The 9,076-nt window shown below is 40.6% G+C and overlaps 1 long non-coding RNA gene across 1 annotated transcript; it reads left to right on the top strand.

Annotated features, from left to right (window-relative positions):
• Positions 1-7,423: 7,423 nt before the first annotated feature.
• LOC148024243 (uncharacterized) lies at positions 7,424-8,168 on the top strand. Its single transcript, XR_015693240.1, has 3 exons — positions 7,424-7,560; positions 7,814-7,912; positions 8,015-8,168. It is a non-coding gene; the product is annotated as an uncharacterized LOC148024243 (long non-coding RNA).
• Positions 8,169-9,076: the final 908 nt, after the last annotated feature.

The following is a 9,076-nucleotide window of genomic DNA, read 5'->3' on the forward strand; positions in this document are numbered from 1 at the left end:
ATCTCTAAAATTCCCTTCATCTTCTTGTTTGTAATGCCTTGTGGGACAAGAAACTTGTCATATTGAACTTGAGTAACGTGAGGGATGTGAAGTCCCTAGGCATCATTGTCACCATATGGGCATGAGCTGCCAAAATGCAAGAGTCCTGAAAAAAATTCTACCATGAAGTCCTCAACAGCTTCATGTAAGCAATCTAGTGCTGAGGCATGCCAATGGAAGTCCAAGTTGTTTGTTTTGCATATATAATTAATAATAATGGTAAATGGCATCTTCGCAATTGCAAGCTCGTGGGCGTTCATGATCCTCCTCAGCTCTTTAAGCACTTAGGCATGTTGTTGGTATTGCTTATGACGAGCTCTGGTCTACAAGGGTGTCATCCTCTTCCCGAAACTGGATCCTTGCTACTCTGAGCTTGGGCCAGGGGCCGATGCATCATCTTGCACATTTTTCTTGGAGGAGGATGCTCCCTATTGTGCAATGTGTGGGATTCTAGGCGATACTACTCTCGCTGTCTGCTTTTTTCTAGCCATGTCTATGAAAGAGTACAAACATAGTATTAATAGTCCTAAAGAGGAAAGGGCTAAAAATTAGATAAATGGAATAAAAGAGATCAAATCCTCACAATGCAAGAGAGCGGGGTAGCAAAATTAGGAGTCACCCCCTCTCATTGTGCGGGGCGGGGGGAATTGTAGAATGTGAGGAGCGGGGGGGGGGGGGGGGCAAAATTAGGAGGCCCGAACTGCAAAATGCGAGGGGGGGTGTTCCCAATATTAGCAGCCCCCCCCCCCCCCCCCCACGTGATCACGTTGGGGGGGGGGGGAACCGCACAACACGAGGGCAGGGTCACAACATAGGAGGCCTCCCCCTTGCGTTATGCAGCTCTTGACAAGTTGGGGGAGGACTACACAAAGTGAGGGTGGGGTGTTGCAAGATTGGGAGTGCCCCCCTCACATTGTGTGGATGACACAACAACAGGAGGGGGACATGTGAAGATTTTTCCACACCCCCCTCATGTTGTGTAGGAGTTGGCTGACACAACGTGAGGGGAGGGTGCTCTTGCAGGTTGTTATGGCCATATCATGTTGTGCAAGCTTCACAAGAGGGGGAGAGACTCATCATTGTAGATGAGTGTTGAGAGATATGGAGGTTCAAGAAGTTCTAGAGGCTTGCAACATGCAGGAGTTGGCTGGCACAACATGAGGGGAGGGTGCTCTTGCGGGTCATTATGGCCATATCATCACAAATCTCACAACTAGAAGAGGGGATTCCCTTAGCACCAAGTATGCCCTATGGACCATGCAATGGCTCTTGAGGTAGTGGACGTCTAGTGCTTAGAGTCATTTGCCTTCTCTTGGGATGAAGCTATAGCTAACTGAGCAATAAGAGTAGTGAGCTGCTCTAAGGTTTGTTGAGTCCTCAAGTTTGAGAGGGCCATTTTCTCAATGTTAACCTCAATTCGAGATGGCAGAAATATGAAGCAAAGAGCAAAAAAAGGACATAAAAAGAGCAAAGGCGGCCCCTAAAGATAAGCTCAGGCCAAAAGTGCAATTTTAAATGGAAGGCACCTCAAAAAAATCTAAAAACTATTGTAAAAGAGCGCCAGGCCTCCTCTTGTGTCATTTGTAAAAGAAGAGACGGGTGTAGGCTTAAGGCATGAGGTAAGAAGAGGGAAATAGGAAAAAAGACCTTGCCACAACGGTCGGTCATGTAAAAAGGGATGGGTGCCCATGGGATTTTAGGGCTTGTATATAAAGTTCAAAAAGTGAATGGAAGCTCATTCTTTGGTGTATGGCTAACAAGAGTCCTCTCTTCTTCTCTTCTTCTCTTTACCTTGCTTGTGTGTGTGCTCTTGAGAGAGGGAGTGTGAGAATGTGAGGGAGTGAGTGTGTAGGAGCGAGGGATCAAGAGGGTGAAGCCCTTCACTATCTTCTCTTCTCTTCTTCTTTTCTCTTCTATTTTCTTTTCTCACGCGCGCGTGCCTATGGTGGATGGAGCTCGAGGGAGGAGGCTCGAGGATGCTTGAGCTAGCATCTAGAATCGTGCAACTACTAGTGTGTGCGAGGGAGGAGGCAACTAATTTCTACATCGAGGTAAGCTCACTACACTTGTAGGTTCGAAGGCGCATCGGTTAGATGAAAGATAGCCATTAGAGATCGCTTGAAGCGCTTGAAACGATAAGGAGTCCGTGGGTCTTGTGGTTGATTGTGAGCTCCCTCCACATTTTGGTTCCATTTCTGGGACAAACGGATTCAAGCTTGAGCACTTGCGCACCTCATATCGAGCATCGAAGTAAGGGATTCATCCCCAAAACAAAGCTTGAGATAGGTAGGAAGTTTGGGTTGACATGTGAAATCCGTATCAATTTTACAAATTTTAGGTGCTGATTTCAATGTATGATGCTTTCTCCTGTTGGTACGAGTCCTACGATAATTGTCAAACCCTAATTTTTGTAGAAATTTAGGGTTGACAACAAAAATTCTCTTGCTGTCCACCAAACTTGGCTAAGATTTGTTGAGGATGGTTGAGAAGTGTTGAGATCTTTTGAGAAATTATCGGAGAAGGTGAGAGAAAGCCAAGATGAGAGAGAAATCTAAATTTCTTTGCTAGAAAACGCCAAACTCTATCTATTGCATGCTTTAGCTTGCATTTAATGTAGTCACCTACTACTACCACACACCTTCTAAATGCTGTCACTTGATCAACAATGCTGTTGCTAGCCCTTAGAAGGTATCTCCTTGTTGTTCCTTGCTTTTTGAGGCCCCCAGATGGCTGCCTTTTGCAGCAAATTGGTGTTCTTTGATTAGAAAATAAACCAACAGCTATCTCTATCTCTGTCTTTGTCTATCTCTGTCTCTTTCGTTCCCCCTTCTCCTCGAGGCTATAAACTAATTGAATGGTTAAGACCTAGCTGCCAAAAACGTTCAGTTTGCATGGGCATTTTTGCCAAGTGGTAGCTTTCGAAATTCATTTTTCAACATTATCCAGGAGTCGTCTAATGTCATTGGTTCGGTTAATTTTTAGGATTAAATAATCTTAAAAATTAATTTCAGTTCTTTTGACATTTCCCAAAATTAAATTTGCCCATCCATAATTAAATTGACTGGGCCATTTGCAACCTGGAGTGGTCCCCAATCTCTGTTGACCCTCAGATTACATTAATTAATTAATTAATACTAGTTCCTAGTGTCACCATTGACACTTATTGGCCAAACAATTGTCCTAGGGTCAAAATTAACACCAATCGTCTCTCAAAGCGCATTTGGCATAACTTATCACAACTTTTGCCTTTGACACCCATTGCATCCTCGGGGTCCTTGACCTGTTACCTTGAAATGGTAATTGGCATGTGTGTTACATATGTAAACCACCTTTTGCACATTTGATTAATAACTTAATCAAATGTTATCGACAAGATTAAAACATATTAAAATTTCACGTCTTCGTGACATAGTAGACACTTTATTGGCTCCCAAAAACTAGCTTCCCTTTCATTAATTCTTTAACTTTAATTACCAATGGATTGATTATGAGCCGAGATTTCACCATCTTCTTGGCTGATTCAAAAGCGTCTCATTGGTCCAACAATTAGTAAACAAATTGGGCAATTTGCCCCTTGAATTTCACCTAGGACTTGCTCTAATTGGACTCCAACTAGGCAAATGTTGCCTCAAATTTACAATGGATAGTTGGGCATCTAAAACCAATATCGCAAATTGTAGGTGTTGGTCTCAATGTACAATGCCTTCTACTCATGGCATGAGTCTCTAGGTGGTTGCTAAACCCTAATTTTTGTAGAAATTTAGGGTTTAGAGAAGAATTTCCTCTGCTATTTTCCAAATGTGGTTAAGATTTGCTCCAATTGGTTGAGATAAGTTGAGATCTCTTGAGAATGGATTGGAGAAGGTGAGTGTAACCAGCCTTCCTCCTCGGATAGGGTAGTAAATCTTTGATTACAACATAATTACAGTAGTAAACAATTAATGTAAATCTGAAAATATAAATTTACCTACTGATCTTGGACAATGCACACCCGATTGGTCCCAAAATTGGCACCTCTTTCGGTATTTCTTTAGCTTTATTGAAGAAAAATTCATTTACAATGGGATTCTCCCTATCCCCTTCGCAATCCAAACTCCCCTTGCTGTCCAAAGTGACCCGCAAGTCTTCAATCAGATTTGCCCCTTGATTCGGGCACTTAATTGGCCTTCACCCACTTCATAGAGGATGGAAATGCCCCAAAGTCATTGGCTGGCTAGTCCTCCACTTGAATTTAGCTGAAATTCACCTTGAGCCTTGTTGAATCCAAGTCTTGGAGCTTTCAATTTTTGGCATGCTTCCCACGGTTGTTTCTAAACCGTAATTTTTGTTGTAAATTAGGGTTTACAACAGAGAAATTTGCAATTTCTCAGTCTCCAACAAATGTTGAGATCTTCGGAGTAAGGTTGCGAAATGCCTGGGAGACGAGAGAGAAAGTTATAGAGAGAGAATTCAGAGTTTTGTCATGAAGAATGATTGAAAATTAGTGAAATGCAGCCGCCGCTGCCGTGCCACAATAGTTTGTAGATGCAAAGAACTGAAGAAAATCAGTCATTTACTGTTGCTGCCCTGCCTCAATAGCTTGTGCTGTTGATTGGTCTTCTCTTGCCCTTGGTTGCCTTAGAAGGTCCCCCAATGGCTGCAAATCAGACCAACAGCATTTCCTCCCTCTCTCTTGCCCACTGAATACACTAAAAATGCCTCTCTCTAGCCTCTAGAGACGTTTTTCAGTCTTGCATGGGCATTTTTGACAAGTGGTAGCCTTTCCAAATGGTTTTTCCAGCATTAGCCATAATTAAATATTAATTTTCAGTGTTTAAATAGTGAAAATTAATCTAATAAATATTTTAGTGCCCTAAAAAATGATTTGATTGGCCAATAATGGAATTGGCTAGGAAACTTCCATTCTCAAGTGTCTTTGCGCCATCTTTGACTATCAGATTGGTGTTAGGTACCATTAAACGCCACTTCTCTAATGTCACCACAATTGACTCTTATGGCCAAATGAATGACCTAGGCCAACAATTGGCACCGGATACCACCAATTACCTATGCAACATAACTTATAGCAACTTTTTCCTTGACGTTTCATGATTTCCTCGAGTCCCAGGCTCGTAAATTTACTCTGACCCCAATTGCACCTCATATGTGCAACATTTACTTAATCATGTGATTAAAAGTTAATCCATATGTTAAGTGAGGTTTCAAAAGTACATGTCCTCATGACAATGAGAGATAGCCAAGATGAGAGAAAAATCTGATTTTCTTTGAGAGAAAACCCTAGAATATTTTTGTTTCTTGCTCCAGTATTGCATTCGATGCAATCACCTATTTGTTGTTTCCATGCTTAAAAAATGATTAGTAGCCTTCTCTCTCTCTCTCTCTCTCTCTCTCTCTCTCCTCCACCAACTGAAAACTATACGAATGGCTAAGACCCAGCCCCCAAAAACGTCTCTCAGTTTGCATGGGCATTTTTGCCAATTGGGAGCTAAACCAAATTTTAATTCATTAAATTAATTTTCAAAATTAAATAATTTTAAAAATTTATTACAATTCTTTTGACCTTGCCAAAAATTAAATGTACCAATCTATAATTAAACCAAGCCATTTGTAACCTAGAGTGGTTCCCAATCTCTATTGACCCTTAGACTGTCAGTAATTACTTACTTAATACTAGTCCCTAGTATCACCACTGACACTTATTGACCAAACAATTGTCCTAGGGTTAAAATTGACACCGTGATCACCAAAACCCAATTGGCATAACTTATCACAACTTTTACATTTGACACCCATTGCATCCTTGGGATTCTTGGCCTGTTACCATGAAATAATTGATGTGTGCATCACATGTTGTAAACAATCTTGTACATTTGATTAGTAACTTAATCAAATATTATTGGCAAGGTTAAAGCATCTCAAAATCTCACATCTGTGCGACAAATGATAGATTGACATGACTAAATAGGCAGGCTAACATGCCTCTTAGATCTTGGGAGTGTCACATTTATCATGCTTTGTCATCTTTTGTCTATGAGCCTTTGAGTCAAAGGAGGACATTACAAGCTCTAACATATCTGTCACGTGTTTTGATGGAGGAGGCAGCTCTATTTGAGCATGTATGCATTTCCTTTAGTTGTCCGCTTCTTGTGTACATTTCTAGGTTAGTTTTTGCATTTTCTAGTCTACCTCCATCTGCCGGTCCATACCAGTCGGGATTTTTTTGTGGCCATCACTTCTATGGGAGGAAGTATCACCGCTTCTCTTGCAGCATGACAATCGACTCAAAGAAGTCAGTATTAGTGGATCCGACTCCACTAAAGCCTTTGTTGTAGGTTTGGGAGGCGGGAACAGAAATATGAAGTCAAAGGCAAAGAAGCAGGAAAGTTCTTCGGGCTCTTACTTAGATTCAAAGAAGCTGAAGTGCCCACATTGTGGGAAGGGGACACATCCCGAGGAGAAATGCTGGAAGAAGTACCCTCACCTTTGTTCGGGAGGGAAGGGTGGATCTCCATTGGAGTCTTCTACTACCTCTACCCTTGCTGTTACACGAGTCAGTGTTCCTTCATATCCATGCTTTGGAGGAGGAGCCTTCTTTAGTGGCTGCTGGCAGGCTTGGGAACCAAGCAAGGCTGATACTGAATCAGGTGCTGGCTTGCTCCTCCATGTGGTCCTTGTGTGCCACTACTTATGGCATTTGACCTTAACAAGTTAAAGAAAGGTTTTTACATAATCCTGGTTTCAGATAATAGTGTGTTAATGCAAGTGCTAAATCCTTGTAACTAAAGCTAGTAGTTTAACATTCTGCGTGTGCACGACTTACGGTCACGTGAGCTTCACAGGTGAAAGAAAGTTGAGAGGATTCACCAATAAATACTTGCTTAGAGAAACCACTGTTATAGAGGTGCAATGTCCTTTTAATAGTATGAGTTATCTTCACAATACTTCATAATTTCATTTATGCTGTCTACACGAGCCCACTACAGCAGCCTTTGTCTTTATTCTTCTTTGTAGCAGATATTAATGTATATAGTATATGTGCATTTTCTGTACTCTATTTATGCTTTTTCCTTTGAATAAATTAATTTGATGATTGAAGTTAAGATGCATGGTTGTTGAAAGGATCAAGAACCTCAGCTACCTATAGATAGTTCTTAAAACAAAATTTAGTTGGAGCAGGTTGGAAATATGATATTGGAAAATTATCCTCAAATCATTCTGTGCCTTGTGGATAATAAATCTGTTCATAATTGCTTTCCTTAGGTTCTGTTGTGTAGGTGTTCGTGCTATGCTTGTCTTTCAAGGAAATTCTTGTAGTCTGCTTAGTTGTGTCTATATTCACTCTATCTGGATGCTGGAGGACTGTTTAATTTCGTTTTCATATTCAAGTGTTGCAACCATTCAACTTTTCCAAATTTGAAGTTTAATGTATTCCTAAACAGGTTTGCTCGTGATTATGTTCATCGCGTGGGACGTACAGCACGTGCTGGCAGAGGCGGACTTGGAATCACACTAGTTACGCAGGTACTGTTGATGCCCATACATTTGATGTTGCAGAATGACACTAGTTTGTTATTTAGCGGAGGGTGCTTAATCTTGTCTGACTCTTCTCTGCCCTCTTTATGATATCTATTCTTGCTTGTGGCATGATAATTGTACTGTTAGTGGTGTTTACGCTAAAACAGCAATTGAGGATTGTAGTCAAAACCTGTGATAGGCTGTATATAGAGAAGGGTGTGTAATGGGCGAATCTAACATGTTTTTTTGCCTTCTACAGTATGATGTGGACCTTGTACATGAGATTGAATCGCTGATTGGAAAACAGCTGGTTGAGTATGAAGTAGAGGAGGACGAAGTGTTGAAGGGAATTACCAAGGTGAGAATGTGCTATGCAATGTTTCATCTTGTTCAGTCTTATTGGACTTCACTGTTTTTCCTTTAACAATGTACAAGCTACTCATGTCGAATTTGCTTGCAGGTTTTCAAGGCTAAACGAATTGCTTCTCAAAAGATGCAAGAGAGCGGTTTCGAAGATCTGATTAAGGACCGGAAAAGATTGAAACTAGAAGTTGCAAGGCGAAAGCGGCTTCTTAAAAAGAAAAAGAAGAAAAAATTGAGTCAAGCTGCAGTATAGTTAGATGCTGTGGGCAGCTCTCTTGAATTTTGTGTTATCTTGAAAATTTCAAATATAGAAGCTGCTTTGTAGATGTTATTGTTCGTGTTATCTTGAAAATTTCAAATATAGAAGCTGCTTTGTAGATGTTATTGTTCTGAGCATAAAAGTAATGTGCCAATAGTTTGTCTAATGCCTTTAGTTTTGCATTCCAGGAACTTTTAATGATTTAAGTGATGATTAATATTTTACAAATGATGAGTCCAAACTCTTCTAACTTTGTAGGATTCGAGGGCTCTTTCTGAATTTGTTGATCAGAATGGGTCTTTTCATTTCACTCCATCAAGATGGGGACGGATGTATTAAAAACGCTCTTACAGATGTCGGGAAATTTCATAATATTCCTCAATTTCTCTAATTTGATAATAAATGTCACAGACAACTTTGAATTCTTTGTCATTTGGTTAACATAACGAATTACATGAAGCATGTATGCAAAAAAGCAAGGGGCCACAGGAGTTGGGATCTGGTTAAAGATATAGAGTTGGCGGACATTTTTCTTGTTTTTGTGTTATTACTTTCATTTCAACTTTTGCTAGTGGTGTTCTCTAAGCAACTGCTCTAATGTCTACCTTGGTGTGGTTCCCCTAAGATTCAGTTCTTGTAAAAGCACGTTTTCCACTTGATATATGAATATTTTTTTGATGTCTTGCCCTAGGAGCTTATTGAGGCATAGAATACTTTGGTGCCACACATGCATTGTAGGAGGCCTCTTCATGACATCCATTGAAGACGCTACCTAAATGTGCATTTTGTTGGAAGTGATAAATTGTAAAAGAAGCCACAGTGGTGTACAAGACTAAACAGTGCTCGTATGGGGGTATAATGGGAGGATGAGATAGTATATGTCTAGTTGTGTGGGTGAAT

This window comes from Lygodium microphyllum, chromosome 15, assembly GCF_053477565.2.
Source record: "Lygodium microphyllum isolate KBCC chromosome 15, Lygodium_microphyllum_v1.1.10, whole genome shotgun sequence".
In the NCBI taxonomy this organism is placed as follows: Eukaryota; Viridiplantae; Streptophyta; class Polypodiopsida; order Schizaeales; family Lygodiaceae; genus Lygodium; species Lygodium microphyllum.